Below are 27342 nucleotides of genomic sequence, written 5' to 3' on the forward strand. Positions count from 1 at the left end.
TTGGTCTTCTACTTCTTGTGGTCTTGTCCTGTGTCTGTTTAGGGCTACTATCTAAAGGGCCGAGTGAGAAACTCACTAAAACCACGGGTCCGTACTCGCGGATTGCAAGTGGACTTGCCTGAATAGTTAGCTACTCTACATTGGTTAGGGTACACAGTAGTTAGGTCAACAATGTCGACGGGGATTCGAAAAGGTGTGGCCGAGCAATGTTCTAGTGCCGGACATCGTTTCCATGATGAGTTGTAGTCTCACACTATATTTACATATTATATACAAAGGTGTTTATACATAATGAAAAAGTGTGTAATATAGTGTGAAGATAATCAACCAAACACCATCTTACTCTAAAGTGTGGCATGGGAAAGGATGAACATCCAGACTTGCAATGCCAGCATTTTCTATTATAATCAACGAGGGTAAAGGAAGGCGATAGAAGAATATGAATTGTATATACGTTTAAGTCTTGGGGAAACACATATACCCTGTTGGTATATTTTTATGTAATTAATACCACTTTATTGAGGTGTATAATGTGCATGGTAGAACACCTAAAATAGTCTCTGATTTTGCTCTAAACTGTGACAAATAGCCTGCATAATCTGCCAATTACATGAAAACGCTCTTCTCATTTCTCAGGTGATGACCATCTATCTCTGGCTTGAAGACCATCAGCATCTTTATCCTCATACAGTAACGACCTGGTGAATTCGATGTACTGATTCCTAATGAAATAATATTATTTGCTCACAGCCTGATAACATATGTTTTACAAACTCTATACAGAGGCAAAGCAGTGTTATCAAGAAATGAGGAACAGGAAATGATTCTAAGACAATGCGTTTTCTGGCAGCCGGGAACATCTAGGCACGTTGGGAGCCTCGAGGGCAGCCGCCCTCGGATGTGGCCACTAGGGACTGCAAGCAGTGCTGGGATGCACGGCCATATTTTTTAGTCAAGAGAAACGAATTTACACACTGTGGTAGACCTCCTTACAGACCAGATTTGAAGCAGGATGTGACTTCCCTTCCCCCCACTGGGGGTGGGGGGCTTCATTGGAAAAGGTAATGCCAGAGTTATATCTATTAAAACAAAATTCTGCACATTGGTAGACCTCCACCTGGAACAAGTTTTAGGTACAGTGAGACCCCACAAAAAAAAAAAAAAAAAAAAGAGCAGAACAGCCTCTTGTCAACACTGATGCACACAGTAATTTTTTTTCAAACTGGAAAAAGCAGTTTTGCACAGAAGTATACGTTTACCTAGACAAGGTTTTATGCTAGGTGGGATCCACCAAGAGCCATCCCCAACGTAGGGAGCGACCCTGCGGTTCTCCTGCTGTGGAATGGGCCTGTGTAATTTTGTGTCCCTTCTTTTGTTCGTGTTGCAAGAATCTCCATACGATTTTATTCAGCTCTGAGTGATTTGTTTGAACTGGAGAGGTTCAGTACATCCTTCAATAGCCCCTTCAGCACACAAAGTACTTACTAAACTGTGTCAATTCTTCAGAGATCGGGAAAATTCAAGGGTTAAGGGAAACAAGATCGTCACCAGAGCCTAGAACCTCTACTCGCAAAATGCGAAGTTGACTGACTTGGCTGTTGTACTAATATGTGAAGAGAAGCTCCGTCGCCCAGAAACTTGTTGATCGAGAGAAGTTTGATATTCATATTTTAACACTTCACAGTGCTGACGACTTTTCTGACTCCCTCCTGCCCCCAGACGATTTTATTCATAATATGAGGCACCTCACGCCTTGAGAAGGTTTAAATCTATTTCTGTTGAATCCTTCACTACTTCGATAGTGTCTTCACTTTCTTAGAAATACAGGGAAACGGCTTTACTCAGTTTATGAAAGGCCTTCACACCTGAAGGAGTTGCTCAACTCTTAAAGGCTATATCATGTTCAGTTTTTTTCCATTATTGTGTTGGATTGGTTCCCCTTTAAGGCAGAAACAGGGCTATATTCATTATCCAAATGTTCGATGGTCATTCACGAAAACATAATTGTAGCAATAACCCAGTACAGTCCATGAAGACAACCTGCAGCAATGTAATTACATCAGGATCCTCGGTTGAACTTCTGAGTCAGCAAGGACATGGCTGAAAATATTCTTGTTGAGTTCACCTCATTTTGGATTTATTCGCAATCTCTAATATATAAGATCATAGTATCCTGATTTAGAGGCAGCCCAACTGAAAGGAAATGACCTGTTGTTCCCTGGTGACACTATCATTCTTTGCCCCATTATATCCAGGGGTATCGCCTCTTAGTAGAATAAAATGAATGTAGAATATATATAAAAAGACACCACCGTACTGAACGGATTAATATGGCTTGTTTGTGATCGCTTCTGTGCGCGAGATCTCCAAGCTAGAATACTCCGCCTGGTGGAAACTTCAGTAAAACAATTCGACGTCATCGTACTAAGGTGTTTAGTTGCTGACTATATATATATATATATATATATATATATATATATATATATATATATATATATATATATACTCACAGCCGAAAATGAGTTGATTTTGAAGTTACAACAGTTTCGGTCCAGCCTGGACTCTCTACAGCTGATCGAATTGCTTGTGTAAGGAATGAATTTGACCTTCACATATGTACTGAGAATCCAGCAATGATTCTTTCATTAACAATCACAATTCATGTGTCCCATTTGTTGCAGAGTTATTTGCTTTAAGTTATATGCCATAATTTTTACCTCCGTGCTAGCAGTGCAAGAGCATGCATTATGTTTTGACAGGCATGTTTACGTAAATGTGTGTGTGTGTGTGTGTGTGTGTGTGTGTGTGTGTGTGTTGTACTCAATAAAGCCATTTTCTTCTTCTTTATTATTATTATTATTATTATTACTATTATTTATGCGCTTATTTATTTGAAATACGATTCTAAGCATTTTTACACCATTTGGGTAGTGCTGGGTTATGTAGCTTAGCTGGATGATTGTGTATCTGTAAATGTGTGTGTGTGTGTGTGTGTGTGTGTGTGTGTAACTAGAGGTACGGTCCAGGTGGACCAGTATGGTTGGAAATATTAAGAGTCAGTCAAAGACAAAGTGATCTGATTTAACGAACAATATGTCAAAAGTCATGGTCACTGAAAGAAAAAAAAAATAATCGATTCAGTCCGATTTAGATAAAAATTGGCGGACTGGTTAAGGGTCTTGTGAGAATGAACTGATTCACTTTGACAACAGTTGATCAAATTATTAAGGTAATTAAGTAAAGTCAAAGATTCAGTCCCATAGTCAACAATGCTTTGACTGGGTTGGACCTGTCTTGATGTGAGGGTCAAGGGTTATCCAAGGACATCGATATGATTTTCGGAACAAATTAAAGGCCAAGATCACAGTGCAAGGTCAGTGAAAAATTTCTCTTCCGACTTGAACTAAACCTGATGGAAGGTTTGAGGATGATCCAAGGATGGAAAAATTTCATCTGAGAACAATCGGTCAAAAATGGTCACACGTCAAGATCATGTGTCGGGCCCACAGATCGATTTTAAGCCAAGAGTTAGATGAGAAACATGTTAACAGTGATGAGGAATTGATAATTACATTCAAATGATACAGCTGGGTGGGTGTGATTGTTCTCTGCTCTCGTTCGATTTCCTATGTTCCCTTCAGGTGTTTATTCTCCTTGAATTACTGTCATCATATCTTGTATAACTTCGAAAACATGTTATTTTGCTTAAGTTCGACATAGTACGTAAATGCCTACTGGGGTCTACTGCCTGTTTCTTATCGTGAATTGTTCAGTCGAGACCAACAACAGTGTTGTCAAAGTAAATACTGCAGACTCTCTTTTGCACATACTATTTATATCACACACTTAACGATTACATTACCCTTTAGTCTGGAAATATCCAGTAGTGCTCACAGACCGAACCATCACGCTGAAATATTTCTATATAAATTAAAATATCACTTTAGCATTAACCCTTTTTTCGCTTTTCCTCTCTTTCCTCTTCCCATTGGCCTCCCCCATTCCGTCCCTGCCAAACCAATGAATACCAATTAACTATAGGGCCGTTTTAACGCGTCATGTTTCCCAAATCCCTGCATGAAAATCCCAGGCCGTGAAACACGAGCAAATGGGGGAGGTGAGAGGCCACTAGGAGACTGTTAGGAGCGGCGAGGCGATGATAGCTAAAAACATAACTTGAGAGAGAGAGAGAGAGAGAGAGAGAGACTTTGCGTTTTAACTGCATTTCTTTTGTCGCATTCTAGTTATCAAACTTCACAGCAAATCTAGTTCAGTCTTACGGCAACCTTAAAATGTATTGGCGGTGACAACAGCAGCACTGGGAAAATTGTTAGTAAGCATTTGGTAGGGCGGGAGGAGGAAAGGTTAATGAGTTTACGGAATGGAAAAAAAAATGTTATCTGGCATGTTGAATTAAAGAAACAGACGATGTAGTCCTCAGTAGGGAATAAAACTGTGGTGGTGCCTTTTTTCCGTTTTCGTTATTAGATTAATTAAAAAGAAATCACCATTTTCCGGGTGACCTTCCTGTTTTCTATTTTGTGCTGTGGAAATTGTATTAAAAATGTCCGTTCCAACGCTTGTTGTGTTCTTACTTGCAATCATCTTTGCAATATTTTTATAACCATATACGAATTTTTCTCCGTCTCTGCATTTCACATATATTTATTTTCCTTTCGACACAGCTTAACAACTGTGTGTAACTAACTGATGGAGAGAAGAGTTGCACCGTCATGTCTTCTGTTCACCGATGTCTTTCTTTCATTGCCTACAATACAGTTTTTGGTTAATGTCACCAAATGAATGCCATCAAAGTCTGAACCAACTTTATGTATTATTTTCTTCCCGTCGTTGGCATGACAAAGAGAAAGACTGGTCGCATGGAAAAACTAGACACAGAAAAATGCTTCTTCTGATGTAAAAGAAAAAAAAAAAAGTTAAGAAAAGAATAAGGCTTTTAATAAGCCCAGGAGACACTGTCAAGCGATTTCCTCTCTAAATTCAGCGGCATCAACCAAACTAGTATCATTGGCAAATTATCCCTTTATTTGGACATATCGAGTCCATTTGGGGTTTTATATATATATATATATATATATATATATATATATATATATATATATATATATATATATGTGTGTGTGTGAACAATGAATTCGATTTTCTTTCATTAGTTTTTCGTACCACCATCCCTCGTGACTTGGTGGCCTGATGGAGCTTCGACACCTGTCATCAGCAGGTTTGTCATAAATGAATATAATTATCTAGTTTTTTCTTGTAGTAAAACTTTTACATGTGTTTTATGCACCGAAAGATGTTCACCCTTTTTCTTGGAAAATGTTTGGTTAGAAGTGTTTGATACAACCCATCCACCCCTTATAATGATCATGAAGGTCTCCGACAGAAAATGAGATACAGCGCTAAGCAACAGGAAATAAACACGTTAGTAAATAACAATTACAGCCAAAAATAACAAATCATTCTGGGAACCAGTCAAGGCGGCTAATTCCCTTGCACTCGATCATATCTGTCACACCCTCACCATCCAATAACTTAATCAGAGTGCCTCAGTTGCTACTTACATTGTCGGGAAATAATGATTGGCGATATCTCTAGCAATCGGGTTCCGTTTACAGCACTTACCTGAGAAAAGTACAGATTTTCACACCTGGGTAATGTATACTCTCACGACAATCCCTCCATCAGTTAATGGAAACGGTTAATGTTTCCTCCTCCATTCAGATATCAAGTTTCATAGCAGTTTCTTTCTTAGTCCACATTAAAATGCTTAGTGGTTTGGGATGATGAGAATGTTGCGAATGGTTGGGGTACATAATAAGGATATAAGAATCATTGTAAACATGTTCTGGAATAAAAAAAGCTGCTGTTAGAGTCGGAGAGGATAAGACGGAATGGGTGACTATAAAAAGAGGAGTAAGACAGGGATGTGTTCTGTCGCCAGACTTGTTTTCTTTATACGGACAAGTTGTAATGGACGAACTGAAGGAATTAGAAGGGGTCAAGGTTGGTGGTAAGAGCATTAATAATCTGAGGTATGCTGATGACACGGTGCTGGTAGCGGATTCGGAAGAGAAACAGCAAGAACTGGTGGATAGATTAGTAGAAGCATGTCAACAGAAAGGGATGAAGATTAACATCAGGAAAACAAAGACAATGGTACTAACAAAATGGAGAGAAGCGATAAATATCCAACTTAATATCCACGAAAGCTATATAGAGCAGGTGAGAAGTTTCGAATTCTTGGGTACTGTTATATCAGATGACGGAGGAAGTGAGAAGGAAACTGTAAGAAGAATTGGTATTGCTAAAGGAGCTTTCGGACGAATGAGAAAAAATTTAACTAACATAACTATGGATATGAGGAAATGAATAAGAGTGCTGAAATGTTTTATCTGATCAACGTTATTATACGGGTGCGAAACGTGGACTTTACGGTAAAGAAGCAACTGAGAGAGAGATTACAAGCAGCTGAGGTATGGTTTTTGAGCAGAATAATGCGAATATCATGGATAGATAAAGTAACAAATGAAGAAGTTCTGAGAAGGGCAGGAGTGGAAAGAGAAATGATGAAGAATATAAGGAAAAGACAGATGGAATTTTTGGGACATGTTATAAGAGTAAAAGAACTTGAAAATGACTGTTTACTGGGAAAAATAGAGGGAAGAAGAGCAAGAGGAAGACAATGATTAAAATATATGGACTGTATAAGAAGCGATTTACAAGAAAGAATCAGCGATGTGGAGTTAATCAGGATAGCTGAGGATAGAGGAAGATGGCGCTCCATGGCCGCTAAGGTCACATACTGGCACTTCGGTAAAGGTAAAGGTAAAGGTAAAGGTAAAGGTAAAGGTTTGGGATCGATACGTAGGTAAGAAAGATTACGCAGACTACAGGAAATCGACCCGAGAGGTTCTAAAGGTGATGAATCTCAGAAGATGCAAAACTGGTCGCTTGGCTGAGTACAGCAGAGTAAGGATTGTAGCTGACAGGAAAAGGTAAGGAAGAGGAATATCCTAGAAGATTCATTAAGGGTCACGAGAGATACCGAAGAACAGAGCGTCAATTTAATGAAACTGAGAATGAAATTAAGCAGTACTGTATAATGCTTCAGTAGGCTGTGAAGGATTTGGCAGGTGGTATGCTTTTTACTATTAGACATAAAATATAACGCAATGCATACTCTAATAAAAGTAGGCTACAAGAACACAGTATGGAAAGGAAAAGGAAAAAATATTTTCAGTACCAAAACATAACCTGTCGGTATGGATCGGGCAAATAATCAAAGCACACAGGTTGGGCATATAGAATTCGTTGCACAATTTTAGATCCGTTGCATAGCGCTGCCCGTTATTTTACCCTAGCGTGGATGCAACCTTGTAGAACTTAAAGCTGCCGTGTTATGGAAGCGAGATGAAGCTTCTAGCATTAAAAAAAAAACAATACACACATTAATACACTATAGTTTGCTGTTGTTGCTTAATGTCATTAATCAAAATGCCATTATGTCTGATGCTACCTCAGTGAGTCGAAATAATTGACAGAATGATTATAGAAGCTGTTTCTGACAGTGTAACAATGGTCATATCGTTTGCCTAATATGAAATAAAAATAACAAATATAATTACACAAACTTCACCCATCTATAAAAAATTCCGCCTATACATCCCTCCAAGAACAGTCCTGTATCGTCCCACAATAAGCGTAACTGTTCAAGGCTTGATCATTCGATCTAGAGGCAAGGGTGTTCAGTCATGCAAAGGAAAAGATTTCTCCTAGCACACATACTATTGTCAAATGCACGAAAATTAAATTCTAGGACCTATGTCTCGTCCAAAACCTGGGAAGATACTGGTGGCGAGTATCTTCAATATATGAGTAGTAACTGTCAGACTCTTCCAGGAGTAGGCTTGTGAATGGCTGTATTTCTGCGTTATACTATTAACCAGGAAAGTGTCATCCGTTTTAATCGTACCCCAGGCATCTCCATTCTCCATCACCAATGCGGTCTTCATTGGCAGACTGTAATACAAAATCTCACATGTGAACACCATGTTTAGAGCCTCTAGATATATAAAGTATGTAAAACAAATGTATATATGTCACAAATCAAATAGCTGAAACAACAGGTAAATGAATACAAGCAAATGTGAATGACTTTTCCGCTGTAGAATTCTAGATCCCACAGTAAGCCATGCCTCTCTCTCTCTCTCTCTCTCTCTCTCTCTCTCTCTCTCTCTCTCTCTCTCTCTCTCTCTCAGTTTAACTGAATGGAGAGACCTTACATTCCCTCGCCCTCCCTCTTTCCTTCAACTAATTTTATCTGATTAATGACATACATCTGGATCAAATAAATATACCTGTGTAGAACAGCTGAGCCTTTTGAAGGACCCAACAAATAAAGTGAACACTGTTTTAGCTCTGTAAGTTCCTCAATAGTGAGGTGACTCATTATGAGTGGTTAAAGAAGGCTTCCCATAAGTGGGGCACGGAGCATATCCACGGAGACAACGACTGCCAACTTTTGGAGCTTGTTCATAAATGGAACTGTGTTTCCTACAAACAATGCCAGGAGCTTGTAAAACAACTTTAACCCAGGGAAACAGTTCTGTATGGAGACGCCTGATTGAAATGGGCGTTAAGCTGTAGCTTTAACCGTCACATTAACATGGCTGTTCCTTGGTATTCTGTCATGTTCCGGTACTTATTATAATGAAACCCCCCAACTGCGATCATTGAGGAGTGGAAGTAATTCCAGCCAAGTAGTACAGCTACAGTAGTTAAAATGATAAAGAATGCAGATCTTCAGCCATCAGTATGGGGAAAACTAACGGCCACAAGAACAGAGCTCAGGTGCAAGCTATTGGGACTGCTGACAACTTAGCAATGTGGAACAGAAGCTGAGGAAGATAGGCTGTCTTTCAAGATAAAACTAGTCAGTGTTGCTCCGAGTCCACGACAAAATCGGTTATGGAGCGGGAGAACCAGCATGCACAGGAGGGTGATCTTAATAATATACTAAAACTTTAAAGTAGATGTGGGACCACGAATGCGGTGATACGGAGCATAACTAAAATCTACGGAGTGAACAGTCAGGAGTGACACGAGATGGTGAGTCATATTTACCTTGGTCACAAAAAATAAATGTGTCCTTCCTGTAGTTAGTGAAAATAACCAATGCATATCGTAAAAATGACACCATAATTCCTCGTAAGGAATCGCCATGTTGTTGCTGGCTTTGGTACAAGTCATATTTTCTGTGAACTGGAAGCAAAACAAAGTGCCCAAACTCGTTATTTCAGTTGCCAGAAACTCAGCCCCAGCCTTATAGAGTTCTTCTACAAAGTACATTTCCGTAACACAAAGTCATCTTTTTCCTCCATTACATATGACGCACCACAGAGTTCAATTCTGGGCCCTCTTCTGTTTAGTCTATGTATTAATGACATTGTGAAGTCTTGCTTATTTTTTAGATATGTTCTATTTGCAGATGACAGTAATCTCTATAGCAGACACTCTGATCTGAAGGTACTGATGGAGAGAACAAATCAAGAGTTAATCAGTAACTGGATTCTGGCAAACAAGCTAACATTAAACATAGAGAAATCACATTATTTAAAATTTACTAGAAATAAATACAAGCCACTGAGTAATTTACCCCTAAATATTGGTAACAGTCCCCTCAAACAAGAACATGAAACTAGATTTTTCGATGTCATAGTAGATGATGAACTGAGGTGGCAGAGTCATATACAATTCATTCTTAATAAATTAAGTAAGCATGCGGTATAATATTCCACATACGTAGCAAGGTGCGGTATAATATTCCACATATGTAGCAAGTTAACCATAAAATCCTTAATTCTTATCTATTATACTCTCATACACCCATACTTAATATATTGTCATAATATCTGGGGTGCTGCTCTTGTCTCACATATAAATCATCTTATCATTGCTCACAAACGGGTTATTCGCCCTTTGTCCTTCCTCAGATGACGGGGTCACACAATTGACTCCTTTAAAACACTTAGACTGTTAAAACTAAGTGATATAACTTACTTCCTAAATTGGATATTTGTATTTAAATCACTAAATAATCCATTTGATAATCTCACAAATTATTTTATTAGAAACAACTAAAATTACAGTCTTCGTCAGAACACTTTATTAGAGATACCATATATGAGAACCAAACAAGGTCAGTCTTCTAGTAAATACCAGGGAGTCAAGGTGTGGAATGACCTACCAGCCTCTGTCATGTCTCATCAAAGTTTCATATCATTTAAAAAAGATCTTAAGACATATCTTCTCTCAAAATATTAATGTTATTATGTTCAGCACCAGTAGTCAGTGTCATTTGTTTCAGATGTACAGTATACAATGAGTACTTTCACTGATGATAATGCTAATATAAATACTTTAATTCAGCATGACGGTATTTATTTGTGTATATCAAATATATGTTTGTATACAGTAACAAATGTTCTGTTAAAATATGTACATATATGATCACATGTGATTATTTATGTACAGGTTCTATGTGTATATACGTGAGTGAGTAATATTGTGCGTGTATGTATGTGTTACATGTGCATATGGAAGGGTAAGCTTTTTCATATGTTTGGAGTTTAAGTACCTGACTATAACATTATGACCTAATGTAACGTATCCACATTCGGTAGATGTCCATTCTCTATTCATTGTGAATGAATGTATACATGCCAAGTATGTATGTATGTAAGTTGTATTTGTACTTTAACTGTATATGTGCATATTTATGTATGTGTGTATTCGTATGTGTTTGTTCAAGTGTATATGCAGGATATGTGTGTGTAGTGTAAATGTATAGTACAGTTTGTAATTGTAGACATTCAAATATAATATAATTTAAACTAATAATTGATTTTTTAAATTTTTTTTTACCAAATTAGTTTACTCAGCCAAGTTTGTTTAATAAAGTTTAACTAATAGTCCATTCTGTGATATAAATATGTGCTTTGGCTAATGCAGGTGCCTTTGAAGAGAGTGATAAGCTTTCAAAAGGCACAGCCTTGTTAATTGTATGAACATAATATTCATCTCAGTAGTATAATGTAACACAATATATGATATAACATTATGGCTAAATAAAATATATCAATCAATCAATCAGTCAATCCATGCAGATTGGTGCAGCAGAATTGACCTTGACGTGACGATAGGGACAGGGGTCTCTGGTGCAAATGGAGCACAGGAAGTGTGAAAGGATAGGCACCTTATCCGTGTCTACTGGCAGTGAATGCCAAATCTTATGTATGAGCCAAGACTAGGGTACCACTGTCCAGAACACTCTCTAGGTGGCATTTCATGGTCTAAACACCTACAACTGCCTCGTAGGGATTCGATACATTCACAAACATTGCATTACTTTACACAAGCTGATGTGTCTGGCCATTAGAGCACCAGATGTTATTATATTTATTATCCTATCCGGTTTACAAAAACAGTGGCATAGGATCCTGAGGCTAAACTAATCATACCCAGAACTAAAGGAGAGGATGACCAGCATTGTTCTCTTTTACTAATGAAAGGAAAGCTTTTTGGACCCGAAAGTTAATCACTCGCCAAAATATGCTGTTAGCCTAGTTCGGGGGATGGAGCCCCCCAGGGGGGACCAAGGGGCAACGCTCCCCTCATAGGGGGGCGGTGCCCATTCGGGAGGGCCGGGAGGTGGGACCCCTCCAGGGATGGCAGCACCCCCTAGGGCGGGTGGGGGCGGGACCCCTTGTGGGGGTGCCGTGGGGAGGAGTCCTCTGAGGGGAGGCGTCCCCCCAAGGGAGGCAGGACGGATGCACCCTCCCTCGGGGGGTTCAGAGGATGGGGCCCGCCCCCCAAGGAGGCGGGGGGCGGAGCCCCCTCCGGGAGGCTGGGGGACTGGGCCCCTTGAGGGGTTTTATGGAGGCGCTCTCTCTTAAGTGGGCAGGGGGATGCCACCGGTGGGGGCCCGTGGGTGGCGCTAGCCCCAGGAGGGCCGAGGGGCCACACTCCTCCAGGGGAGGCCTGAGGGCGGCGGTCCCCCCAAGGCGAGCTAGAGGATTCTGGCCATGTCTTGATACCCTGACGGTTTCATGTTGATAGATCAAGCCGTTCATGAGATATAATTGTGCTAAAGGCAGCCTATAAAACAAGCTGACTTTTGGCAGCCATTTTGGTGTTCTTGACCTAGGCCCAGAGCGCCCATTTTTACTCTCGTCCATTACATATAATGTTGCTAAAGGTGGCCAATAAAAAGAATGTTACCTTGGGTAGCCATTTTGATTGATTACTTTGACCTTACCTCCGAGTGCCCATTTCGATCTCAGCCAAGATTTGGGCCAGATTTTGATACTCTGCAGGTTTCATGTTGATAGCTCAAGCCGTTAATGAGATATAATGGTGCTGAATGCAGGCAGTAAAAACTAGTGGACCTTTGGCAGCCATTTTGGCGACCTTGGCCTTCATCAAGAGTGCCAATTTTCATACTCGTCCATGATTTTGGCCATATCTTGAAACCCTGAAGGTTTCATGTTGATAGCTCAAGTAGGTCATGAGATATATGGTACACACACACACACACACACACACACACACTGACAGACACACAGATGCGGGCAAAAACATTATCGATCCACCTTGGTAAAAAGGTAAAGGGTGTTAAAAGGTGTGTATGTGTGTTTCTGTGTATCTGTTCCCATTGTATATCATGAACAGCTTGAGCTATCAGCATGAAATCTTCAGGGTATCAAGATATGGCCAAAATCTTGGACGAGTTCGAAAATGGGGACTCTAGGTCAAAGTCAAGGTACCAGCAAAATGGCCGGTGGAGACAACTAATATTTATTGGCTACCTTTAGCACCATTATATCTCATGAACGGCTTGAGCTAACAACGTGAAACCTTCAAGTTATCAAGATATGGCCAAAATCTTGGCCGACTGCAAAAATGAGTGACTCTGGGTCAAGGTAAAGATAAAAGAAATGGCTGCCAAAGGTCAACTAGTTTTTCTCTCCCTCCTTTAACACCATTATATCTCATGAATGGCATGAACCATGAACATGAAACCTTCAGAGTATCAAGTTATTGCCAAAACCTTCCAGTCCACCCCCAGGGTGGCTGCCGCCTCACGGCCCCGGGGCCCCCAGGGCCCTCCGGGGGTGGCACTGCCCCCTGGCTCCCCCTGGGGATAGCGTCCCCCGGCCCTCCAGAGAGGGGCGCCGCCATCCGGGCCCCCCGGGGGTCCCCAGGCACCCACAGGACGGCCACCGCCCCTTGGCCCTCCCCAGGGGGTGTTCCAGCCCAAACCTCCCCCCACCATTTAGTGCTGTGCTTGTAGCTTGAACAACAACATATTCTGGTGGGCTTCTCGTTCGTTTGGTTATATGGTTACCGCTACCACCCCGTGTGGTAAATAGTTCCATGGGTTATAGGACGCCTTTTGGCTTAAAACTCAGTGCAGAAAACATGAAGGTTGCACCCCCATCTATCTACCTATCTGGTGCTATTACTACATAAATATTAATGCGTGGTAACAACAGAGGGCAAAGTCGAATTACACTCAATATTTCGTGAAAGTAATAGTAAGAGATGGATTAAGCCTCCAGAGTGAAGTTAATGTCTTATTCTGAGAGGTTGTCTGATGCAATGAAAACCTGCAACAAGAACCTGGTGTACACTTCTGGTGTTATAACTGGTGGTTGTGCAACCCGGCTGTGTGAGTGTTGACTAAGGTATGGGTGGTTAAGGTGAAAAGTTCGGTAACAGTTCTTAACACAGGCATTATGATGCGTTTCTTCCTGTTCTTTATGAGATCGTATTTATGTTTTAAATCATGAAGGACGACCACCAGATTACCTTCATATTAACGTGCATCTTGGATGTGAGAAATCATTACTTTTTTTGCAGTGACTTAGGAATGCCTATCGTATTACGGAACTTATATTACCAAAACTTTCATTTTGAATCAAGAAAACCTGCCGCAACAAGGTTATTTAGTTTGTTATTCGGGCTGATAGTTAAGAGACTTGTATCTAATTTGGCATGACTCCCGGCCATTTATTCAGCACGTGAAAGGCCATCGCAGATGAGATAATCCTTAGTCGATGAGATTTTTCCCCACGGGATCTAATGTTCCGGTTATTTTCCTTCCTAGTAATGGTGGCACAAGGCGACTCCACTGTTTGGTATATATATATATACACACGATCCTCGGCTCCCTCAGTATTACCCGAATGGTGGATGGTCAACTGTCATAGAATGGGAACCTGGCCCAGTAGGTCAGTGGGACTTTGTCTAAATGAACCTGAGGCTAGAGCAACAACAATAACTGGAAATCACTCAGAGAGTTCAATTCTCTGCCAAAGCTAGTATATATAAGGTTATTAGTTATAAACCAACCTCCATGTAACGACGTTGGCTGAGGTAATTAATTCTACTCGAACAGCCTTAGTCTGCTCTCGATACACAAATCAGAAAAGATCTACTTCAGCCGACGCCAATCAGATTTATGATTTAATTCCTGCATCCGGATCCGGATCCATGAAACTCAAAATCAAATGAGCTCTTCACTGACCCAGTGTCTATCAATCTATCAGATTTAATTGCAGTCCACTAACAACTTTTTGAGATATTTCCACACTCAGACAGAATGACACGAGGAAATGCATAACCCCCTCCATTTCGTCACAAATTGATATCGATAGGTGGAAAGAGTAACACATGACGCAAACTGGGGATATACAGTACTGTATACAAGTACTGTATATGTGGAAGAGTGGTGTGTCATGGCAAGAGACGCTACTGAGTAGGGACGGAAAGGATGGAAGGATTCAGCGAAGGAATTACAGAGGCATATAGAATTGTTTGTATGGCTGGCAAAACAAAATGAGTTACCGCATGGTGTGTTCGAGATAAGGAAAGAAGACAAAGAGGAAAGAAGGGAGGAAGGGGGAAAGCACAAGAGGGAATACAGAGAGTTGGATTTAGAGGTAGAATAGAACGTAAAGGCATAAAGGATAAAGAAGGAGGGAGAAGGGAGAAAGGAAAAGTGAGGGAAAGAAAGGCATATGTAAAAAGAAGGAAGGGCGAGGAAAGGTGGGGAGGAAGAGAGGAGAAGAAGAAAGGGGAAAGGAGAGAGAAAAGGAGAGAAGAAGAAAGGGGAAAGGAGAGAGAAAAGGAGAGAACAAAGGGAGGAAAGGATGAGAGAAGGAAAGAAAAATAGATGGAAAGGCGATAGAGAAAGAGGATAGAAAAGGAGGATAGGAAGGAGAAGTCAAGCCGTCAAGACGCCTGGGGCCTTTGGGATAATTCGTAGAATTAATGAACGATTTCAGTTCGTTGACGCCATTTTTTTTACTTTTTTCTTTTCTTTTCATTTTTTTCTTTTTTAAATCCTGGCTACCGTTGAATAATAATATTCAGTCCAAGAAGGATCTCTCAAGCGGAAGGGATATAAAGCGATCACTATCCGCCATTTCACTACATGTGATTAATGCTCTATTCTTTATGACAGCAGTCTTGTTAAACTTGGGAAGGACGTCTCATAGTGAGAGGGGTTACGGGTGGCCATTGACGGCTCCGTTCATGATGACTGCACTGTCACCAGACCGATTATCTTATACAGTGTTGAACGGGTATCTAGGACTCAAGAGATTAGAAACAAACACATTTCTCGACCTACTGACGTTCCCGTTGCCGTGAGACCGCTAGAAAAACCGGCATAGTTTGCAAAAGAATTACTCATATGAGCTAGAAATCTAATGGATGGGTGGATTTGAGGCAAGAGAATACAACCTGAGATAATGCGTGCTGTAAGATCAGTGGTTTGACTGCAGTGTAAGTTTCTCTCACAATATCTACCATGGCTGAAAGTGTTTGTAGGGTAATGGAATTGGGGGACAAAGGGATGAGTTGTAATTGTGATGAAAAGTGTGGAGAAGCCACGAAGTCAGACACATTGATACTGGGTGCCAAAGGACTTCATATATATATATATATATATATATATATATATATATATATATATATATATATGAAGCTACAGTGGTAAAGTGTGTGTTTTTGTACACTGAAGAACGAGGGTTCGCACACCGCCAGGGTAATAAACTTTGGGAGCGTTCTTCATGCCACGTACTGCATTGGCGGACACAAGGGGTGCTGTGGTTGAACCAGTGTCGCATACAGTAATGTTTATACCCCGTCGGCTTGCGCGGGCCGATTACACTTGGTTCAAAGACTATACACACATCCAAAGCCACTCCAACACAACAGTAACACTTACAAGCACTTCTCACCCTACATACAGTCTCTACCAGACAGCCTAAGCCACTTGGTAGAGATACATTGGCTGTATCGTCCCAACTTCGGTCGAGATATGCTGGTCCTGCAGTGGACACTCAAACCGATGATATATATATATATATATATATATATATATATATATATATATATATATATATCTATCTATATACCTAGGCTGCTTCCCCCAAGGAAAGGGAGGTAGCCGAGACAGGACGACACACTCTCCATTTACTCATCCATTTAAACACATTCATTCACATCTTAGCCCCAAAGGGGAGAACGGACAGATCCTCACCGCACCACACCGCACAAGGGTCAACTGCGCAATGCAATCAGTGACATCCGCAGCAGGGCCCGACAGCAGAGCTGGATTACCCCTGCCACATCATAACATACCCATCCCCTTACCCGCACCTGACCTGACTAGCTGATCAGACCAAATGCGGGAGAATATCCCCTCAGGGCTGCGTCATCACTTATTTATTCACAATTTCTCTCCATTTATTTCTGTCACGCACAGCCACTCTTCCTTGCTCGACAGACATCCCTCTCGCATCCAGCGCTCTCTTCACACTATCCATCCATCCTATTCGTGGTCTTCCTCTCAGCCTTACACCTCTCACATCAGATCTAGTTATCTTTTTCACCAATCGCTCATTATCCATTCTCTCCATATGCCCAAACCATCGCAACACCCTCTGCTCAACTCTACCAGCCATCTCCTGAACAACTCCAGTTCTCCTTCGCACTTCATCATTTCGCACCCGATCCATACGCGTCACTCCACACATACTCCTCAGACACCTCATCTCCATTGCATTCAAACTTTTCCTCTCTGCTACACCCATATTCCATGTTTCAGCCCCATATAATGCAGTCGGTACCACAACACCCTCATACAGCCTTCTCTTTACATCCATTCTAAGCAAACGACATTTAAACACTTTTTTCATTCCTCCCAGCACCTTTCCTACTTCATTTATTCTAAACTTCACTTCTGCATCTATTCTTCCATCCACAGCAACATGTGACCCTAGATATTTAAAACAATCTACCTCCTCAAGCAACTCACCATTCAAAACTATATTCATCCCCCTACCATCTATCAACCTCATTACACTTCATCACTTTACTCTTATTCTCATTTACTTTCAAATTCCTCCTTTCACACACCCTTCCAAACTCCTCTACCAACTGTCTCAATCTCTCCTCTGAATCAGTCACCAGTGCAGTATCATCTGCAAACAGCAGCTGCTTCAGATTCCAATCTCCACCATCAACATTTACCAGACTCAGACCACCTAAAACTCTTGCATTCACCTCCCTTACAACACCATCCATGTAAATATTAAACAACCAAGGTGACATCACACATCCCTGTCGCAGCCCCACTCTCACGGGAAACCAATCACTCACAGCATTTCCCACTCTTACACATGTCTACTATTTACATAAAAACTTTTCACCCCTTTTAGTAACCTACCATCAAGTCCATACAATCTTAAAACAGTCCACAAAGCCTCCCTATCAATTCTATCGTACGCTTTCTCTAAATCCATAAATGCCCAAAACACATCCTTGCCTTTCGCTAAATACTTTTCACACACTTGTCTCACAGCAAACACCTGATCAACGCATCCCCTCCCTCTCCTAAAGCCACACTGCTCATCACTAATCACTCCCTCTGTACCCTCTCTAACTCTCATAATTAACACTCTACCATACACCTTACCTACAACACTCAACAGACTTATACCCCTAAAGCTAGTACATTCATACTTATCACCCTTGCCTTTATACAACGGGACCACACAAGCACTTGCCCAGTCAATTGGCACCATACCTTTCTCAAAGCACACATTCAACAATCTTACTAACCAGTCAACAATAGTCACTCCACCACCCTTCAGGCATTCCACAGCACACCCATCCATACCTGCAGCTTTCCCTGTTTTCATCTCCTTTACTGCCTTCTCCACTTCCTCCTTCGTGATCAAAGAATCATTCAACTCTCCCAACACATTTATTCCTTGCACCCTTCCATCCGCCACAATCTCAGCCACCCTTTCCTCCTCTACATTTAATAATCTTTCAAAATACTCTGCCCATCTCTTCCTTACTGCATCCATCTCAATTAACATCCTTCCATCCTCTGCTTTTACTCGTTCTTCCTTCCCAGACTCTCCCTTTTGCACCCTTTTCACCTCCTTCCAAAACATTTTCTTATTCTGTTGAAAATTCTCTGTCAGCCGCCTACCCCACCTCTCATCTGCTGTCACTTTAGCATCACGCACAGCCCTTCTCGCTCTATTCCTCTTTTCCTTATACCTTTCATATGACATCTCATCCTTCCTCTGCAGCCACACTTCATATGCACGTCTCTTCTCGGCCACAGCCATACTTACTTCCTCGCACCACCATTCACTTCCTTTTCTTACACCACCACCCACACGTCTCACACCACACACCTCTTCTGCATGCCCCACCACAGCACTCTTAAACAACTGCCATTCCTCCTCCACGCTGCCATTTTCCCGATCTTTCACTGCGCTCCACTCATCTTTCAATTTCTCCTGATACTCTATCTTTTTCTCTCTTTTATCCAACTGACTCACTTTCAAAACCTCCCTGCCACACCTAACCCTCCTAGCTCTCACCCATCTCTTACCTACTCTTAACTTTCCCTCCACCAGGTAGTGGTCAGACATACTTCCACCCTCCCCTCTTAGAACTCTCACATCCAACAATCTTCCTATTACATTCCTAGACACAACCACATAGTCCATCAAAGCTCTATCAACAACCCTTCCACCCTCCTGTCTCACCCATGTATACTTATAAATATCTTTCTTCTCAAACAGCGTATTTCCAATCACCATCTCTCGCTCAACACACATCGCTATCATTCGTTCCCCATTTTCATTTCTTCCAGGCACACCATGCATACCAACTACGCCTTCAACTGCTACATTTCCCACTCTAGCATTCAGATCTCCCATCATTACCACATTCACATTCGCTCCAAAACTCTGCAGACACTCATCAACATCATTCCAGAAAGACTCCCTCTCTTGTTCATCCCTTTCACTACCAGGCCCATATGCACTCACAAACACCCACAACTCACGTTCAAATTTCGCTTTCACCCACATCAGTCTCGATGACACCTCCTTCCATTCAATCACACACTGCTGTACTTCTGGACTCACTAACAAGGCCACACCTTCTCTTGCCCTTCCTCTATCAACACCTGACAATCTTCCATTCACACTTCCAAACATAGATTCCCCCTTCCCTTTCATCTTCGTTTCACTCAAAGCTAACACATCCAACTTTCTTCTCACAAACATTCTCCCAATCTCCTCCCTTTTAGCCTCAATCGTACTACATCCACGCACATTCATAGACCCAATCTTCAGGGTACGGGGATAACTCCATCCCCCATCCCTTTCTCTGGCCTGTCTCTTTTTAGGAACTAAAAAACAGAGGAGGGGGTCCCTAGTCCCCTCACCCCGCCCCTTTTAGTCGCCTTTTACGACACGCAGGGAATACGGTGGCAGTATTCTTCCTAACACAACCTGGCCGCAGAGTAGTAGTACCACCCCATAATGCGGCCAGGTTGTGTCCCCCCCGCCACAGGGAAAGATAACGTACACTTTAAGTGAGAATACCAAGAGTCACCACTGTCCCGTAAAGTTCCAGGTTCAAAACAAAAGAGTTAGGTAAAATAACAAGTTAAAGTTTAATGCTCAAACTAACAACAAAACATTCAGGACTCATAAGGATAATTTAATGGCAAAAACAGCTTAAATATATGGTTAACTGCAATAGCCTCCATTAACACGAAATTAGCATGAGCAAACTTATCCAAGTCAGCCCCGATAAAATGAAAATACACCTGGTAATGCTCAGTTAATGCAAGATAAACTATTACAGATCCAAACTAGTATAAAAAATGACTGACATAAAACTCAACATTAATCAAAAAACCTCACTAGGCCTAAGAATTAACCTAATGCTACACAGTACAAGAAAAAATACAACAGTTATACTCAAATTACACACAGCTGCTAGATGTTTGGAGATTTCTTGAGCACTCACAATAATAATATCTGTACAGGGGAGGACAGAGATGTGAACAAAATGAGGAGCAGATCTAAGTGGCAATGATGCAGAGACTGAGCTCATTATATAGGGGCCAGGAGAGCTTGATACAACTTGTAAGAAGGACACGCAAATGAAGCCATGGGGACAAAGAGTTGACAATCCCGCTCTAAATAACAGAGAGAACGACTTACTTTACTATAACGGTAGAAGGGGGGGACTGAGGCAGAACACGCTCGTGATCAAACATGCAGCATACTGTGCGTTAAAATTACACAAAGGGTGATGAAATCATAGGCTATGTAACACCTCCCCACAAAGAAAAAGAAATTTACAAAGGAAATTTCTTATTACTCTAAAACAATCTGTATCTGGCATTACAGAACATGGAAAAGTCTTTCCTAATGTTACAAAACATGAGATCTCCCTAGCACGTTCAGTCATAGGTACTTGCCAGTATCCCTTTAACAAATCAAACTTACTTATGTACCTAGCCTTTCCGAACTTGTCTATGCAATCTTCCACGCGAGGGAGAGAGTAAGTGTCTGTTTTAGTTATCTGATTAACACGTCTGTAGTCAATGCAAAGCCCCTGTGACCCACCTGGCTTAGGGACCAGAGCGACAGAACTCCACTCGCTCTGACAGGGCTCAATCATCTTGTGGTCCAACAGGTAGCCAAGCTCCTTCTGGATGAGAGGGACTTTCACTGGGTTCACACGGTAAGGAGGCAATTTAATTGGCTTTGCGTCTCCAACATCGACATCATGCATCAACACAGTGGTTCTTCCTGGAGTAGCACGGAACACTTGCGGGTACTCCTGCAGTAATGCCGAAAACTCCTGCCTTTCCTTGGGAGGTACATGAGAAAGCTTAGTCTGGAGATCATTCATGATATCAGGATTCTTCCCCAAACTATCACTCAGGCTCATACTGCATGGGAGAGCTTCACTTGCAGACTCGGGTGGAACAGCTACAGTGCAGACTGGATTATTTTCGTCCCACCTGTGATATAACTTTAGCATGTTGATGTGACATAGTTGCTTGCTCTTTCTACGATCTGGTGTGGCGATGACATAGTTGACATCACTGAGTTTCTTCTCCACGAAATAAGGGCCACTAAACTTGGCTTGAAGAGGTTGCCCATGAACTGGTAGCAGAATCAAAACCTGATCTCCTGGCTGAAAGTGGCGTAACCTGGACTTCTTATCATACCAAGTCTTCATCTTCTCCTGAGCAGCTCCTAAATTCTCTCTCGCCAACTGTAAAGCAGTGGACAGCCGTTCTTTGAACTTCATCACATACTCCAGCAGGTTGACGTCATCTTCCTCCGACAGCCAGCATTCCTTGAGTAACTTAAGGGGTCCTCTTACTTCATGGCCAAACAGTAGTTCAAAAGGCGAGAAGCCCAGTGATTCATTTGGAGATTCTCTTGCGGCAAATACAACGAATGGAAGACCTTTATCCCAGTCTTTCTGATGTTCCAAACAGTATTTCTTGAGCATCAATTTGAGTGTTTGATGATATCTCTCCAACGTTCCTTGTGTCTGGGGATGGTAAGCTGAAGACGTGATCTGGGTGATGCCCAACTCTTTCAGAGACTGCTTGAAAACATTTGACATGAAATTACTTCCTCGGTCTGACTGTACCTCCTTGGGCAGACCAAACTTTGTGAAGAACCCTAACATTTCCTTAACCACGTTCTTTGCTGAGATATTTCTAAGTGGAATGGCTTCAGGATAACGAGTAGCCATATCAATCAGAGTCAACACATAAGAAAATCCTGAAGAAGTCTTAGGAAGAGGGCCCACAATATCCACCAACACACGGGTGAAAGGCGCCTCAAAAGGAGGAATGGGAACTAGAGGTGCAACCTTTTCGGTCTGATTACACTTCCCCACAACTTGACAGGTGTGACAAGACTTACAATACCAGGAAACATCCCTGAAGATACCTGGCCAGTAGAAGTGTTTCAAAATGCGTGCCACAGTCTTCCTCACTCCAAGGTGTCCTGCCAAACTGGTATCATGAGCCACTCGAATGATATCCTGCCTACAAACACGAGGGATGACAACTTGATGTACAACCTCCCATTCACAGTCGGGTGATGCTGTTGGGGGTCTCCACTTCCTCATAAGTACTCCTGACTTTATATAATAACAAGTAGAAGCACCGGCTGACTCTTCTTCACTGTAAGCAGAGTTAGCTAGACCTTTCAACTCAGGGTCAGCAACCTGCAACTCAACCAACTCTTGACGAGACAAATTATCAACACTACGGGGTACTGCCTCATCTGGTGAGTGGTCCAAATTAGCAAGAAAAGTGTCAGCTAGGATAACATCATCATCATCATTATCCTCTAAATCACCAGTAACTTTAGACTTAGCCCTAGTGACAGCACATGCAGGGAACACATCAGGGACATCACAATCCTGGGACGCAGCCACTGGCTCACTAGACAACTGAGAAGCTGGACACACTTGACTTCCACCAATATCATTTCCAAGTAAGAAAGTTACACCTAACATTGGGAGTGTCTCAACCAACCCAACCATAACGGAACCATTAACAAAACCAGACTCTAAATTCACTCTGCACAGAGGGACAGAGAAGTAATTATTCCCTACACCTTGTAAGATTACAGTTTCATCAGAGGAATTAACATTAGAGCCTAGAACACTGGTCAGCATAAGGGATTGGCAAGCACCTGTATCACGATATATTTTAACTGATTTCCTGTCATTACTGTCCAGAGGACTGACAAAACCATCAGACAGGAAATTAGCACATGAACTCTTGAGAGTGTCACCCACGTTACTGCTCAAAAGAGGAGCTCCATCATGAGAATTTAAGTTGCCCCTCAAAGCAGGTTCAGTTAACTCAGTTAAAGAATTCTGGGAACTCTCAAGAGTGGACACTAGACCAATTGACTGAATATTTAAAGACTCCTTTTTGTTCACATCACGCTGTCTCCTGAAACATCTCTCCGTAGTATGACCAAGCTTACTACAATAAGTACATTTACTTTTCTGAAATCTAGAGGTGAAGCTGGTATTTACTTCCTGAGAAACATCATCCTTATTCTCTTTCCTGTTACCTGTACTCTGAGTAGAGGCAACGTACTTACTCTCAGCTTTCCCTTTTTCTTTAGAATATCTCTTGTGAGTGAGAACATATTCATCAGCTAAAACTGCAGCATCAGATAAATTATCTATTCTTTTCTCATCAAGATATAGGCTTACATCTTTATAAATACACCTTTTGAAGTCCTCCAGCAAAATCATCTGCTTAAACTTGTCAAAATCAGAATCCACATTCTTATAATTTAACCACTGCTCTAACAGATCTTCTTTGATTTTTGCATACTCAACATGGGATTGCTTATCTTGCTTGTAAGTTGTCCTAAATTTTACTTTATAGGCTTCAGGAACAAGCTCATAGGCCTTAAGAATCAAGCTCTTAACTACATCATAATTATCAGATTGATCCTGAGGCAAAGATGCATAAGTTACTTGAGCTTTACCGGTGAGAACAGTTTGAAGGAGTACTGGCCAATACTTTTTAGGCCAATTAAAACCTGTAGCTACCCTCTCAAACAACTGAAAATACTTTGTTAAATCAGATTCATTAAAAGGAGGGACAAGTTTAACATTTTTAGCCACATCAAAATCATCAGAGCTAGATGATCCAGTTCCACCTTGTTTCATGCGATACTCATGGTATGCCTGAATCCTTGCAATTTCAACTTGTGCCTCAGCCTCCTTAGAACGGGCCTGAAATTCCGCCTCCTTAGCCTGAGACTCAGCCTCCTTAGCACGTGCTTGAAATTCAGCCTCCTTAACACGAGACTTCGCCTCCTTAGCCTGAGCCTCCTGCAGGGCTAGCTGTAACTTAGCTAATTCAATCTGCGTTTGCTCATTTGGAGGAGTTACATTAAACAAGCTTTCATTAATCATGTCAACAATCTGATCTTTAGAATGATGAGAGCGAACAGGAATTCCCAATTGTTGAGCAACAAGCTTAAGTTCATTCTTTGTTCTGTTTCCTACATCCAACACTGTTTGCACATTTGACAAAAAATCTTTGGCTTCATTAAGTGTAGTAATAGTAGACATAATGAATAAGTAACAGTCACAAAATATCAAGCAATATCCTTATGATAATATCCTGAATATCCTGATAAGAGGTCGCCAAATTTAGGTTACGGAACAGAGAAAGATAACGTACACTTTTAGTGAGAATACCTAGAGTCACCACTGTCCCGTAAAGTTCCAGGTTCAAAACAAAAGAGTTAGGTAAAATAACAAGTTAAAGTTTAATGCTCAAACTAACAACAAAACATTCAGGACTCATAAGGATAATGTAATGGCAAAAACAGGTTAAATATATGGTTAACTGCAATAGCCTCCATTAACACGAAATTAGCATGAGCAAACTTATCCAAGTCAGCCCCGATAAAATGAAAATACACCTGGTAATGCTCAGTTAATGCAAGATAAACTATTACAGATCCAAACTAGTATAAAAAATGACTGACATAAAACCCAACATTAATCAAAAAACCTCACTAGGCCTAAGAATTAACCTAATGCTACACAGTACAAGAAAAAATACAACAGTTATACTCAAATTACACACAGCTGCTAGATGTTTGGAGATTTCTTGAGCACTCACAATAATAATATCTGTACAGGGGAGGACAGAGATGTGAACAAAATGAGAAGCAGATCTAATTGGCAATGATGCAGAGACTGAGCTCATTATATAGGGGACAGGAGAGCTTGATACAACTTGTAAGAAAGACGCGCAAATGAAGCCATGGGGACAAAGAGTTGACAATCCCGCTCTAAATAACAGAGAGAACGACTTACTTTACTATAACGGTAGAAGGGGGGGACTGAGGCAGAACACGCTCGTGATCAAACATGCAGCATACTGTGCGTTAAAATTACACAAAGGGTGATGAAATCATAGGCTATGTAACAATATATATATATATATATATATATATATATATATATATATATATAATTTTTTTCAAACAACAAAAAGGACAGTATAAGATCGACGTGCTTTCATAATTATCTAGGGGCTTCCGACGCAGCATTAACTCCTCAGTACGATGATGTCTATCACTTCTTTGTTTTCCCTACTGCCATTGTCCTCACTACGGTACTCTTAGTTTCGTTATGTTCTCATCATGCGACAACAAATAGCGTAGGAAATAACTTGTGTTGAGGGCTTAGGGGCAGTTTCATTTATTATTAGTTACAGCTGATGGATTTTTCTCCAAATTTATTCGGCTGCCAGACGCATAAATCAGATTTATAATAATGTTCTTGGATGAGGATATACGAGCTCAGAGCAACGTGAAGATGATGACAGTTGACTGAGGAGTAAATTTAGAACAAATTACCTACTTAGTGCTCTCTCTCTCTCTCTCTCTCTCTCTCTCTCTCTCTCAAGCAAACCTAAGTAGCATCTAAGGTTTGTGACACCAATTCTACTTTTATACATAATTATTTACCCTGCTTTCATTTTCTCTATGTTCTGGTTTATTATATATATATATATATACCTAGGCTGCTTCCCCCAAGGAAAGGGAGGTAGCCGAGACAGGACGACACACTCTCCATTTACTCATCCATTCAAACACATTGATTCACATCTTAGCCCCAAAGGGGAGAACGGACAGATCCTCACCGCACCACACCGCACAAGGGTCAACTGCGCAATGCAATCAGTGACATCCGCAGCAGGGCCCGACAGCAGAACTGGTTTACCCCTGCCACATCATAACAGACCCATCCCCTTACCCGCACCTGACCTGACTAGCTGATCAGACCAAATGCGGGAGAATATCCCCTCAGGGCTGCGTCATCACTTATTTATTCACAATTTCTCTCCATTTATTTCTGTCACGCACAGCCACTCTTCCTTGCTCAACAGACATCCCTCTCGTATCCAGCGCTCTCTTCACACTGTCCATCCATCCTATCCGTGGTCTTTCTCTCAGCCTTACACCTTACACATCAGATCTAGTTATCTTTTTCACCAATCGCTCATTATCCATTCTCTCCATATGCCCAAACCATAGCAACACCCTCTGCTCAACTCTACCAGCCATCTCCCGAACAACTCCAGTTCTCCTTCGCACTTCATCATTTCGCACCCGATCCATACGCGTCACTCCACACATACTTCTCAGACACCTCATCTCCATTACATTCAAACTTTTCCTCTCTGCTACACCCATATTCCATGTTTCAGCCCCATATAATGCAGTCGGTACCACAACACCCTCATACAGCCTTCTCTTTACATCCATTGTAAGCGAACGACTTTTAAACACTTTTTTCATTCCTCCCAGCACCTTTCCTACTTCATTTATTCTAAACTTCACTTCTGCATCTATTTTTCCATCCACAGCAACGTGTGACCCTAGATATTTAAAACAATCTACCTCCTCAAGCAACTCACCATTCAAAACTATATTCGTCCCCCTACCATCTATCAACCTCGTACACTTCATCACTTTACTCTTATTCTCATTTACTTTCAAATTCCTCCTTTCACACACCCTTCCAAACTCCTCTACCAACTGTCTCAATCTCTCCTCTGAATCAGTCACCAGTGCAGTATCATCTGCAAACAGCAGCTGCTTCAGATTCCAATCTCCACCTTCAACATTTACCAGACTCAGACCACCTAAAATTCTTGCATTCACCTCCCTTACAACACCATCCATGTAAATATTAAACAACCAAGGCGACATCACACATCCCTGTCGCAGCCCCACTCTCATGGGAAACCAATCACTCACAGCATTTCCCACTCTTACACATGCTCTACTATTTACATAAAAACTTTTCACCCCTTTTAGTAACCTACCATCAAGTCCATAC

The sequence above is a fragment of the Coenobita brevimanus genome, chromosome 100 (genome assembly GCF_032717465.1).
Source record: "Coenobita brevimanus isolate Jiangsu-jjx chromosome 100, ASM3271746v2, whole genome shotgun sequence".
Taxonomy (NCBI): Eukaryota; Metazoa; Arthropoda; class Malacostraca; order Decapoda; family Coenobitidae; genus Coenobita; species Coenobita brevimanus.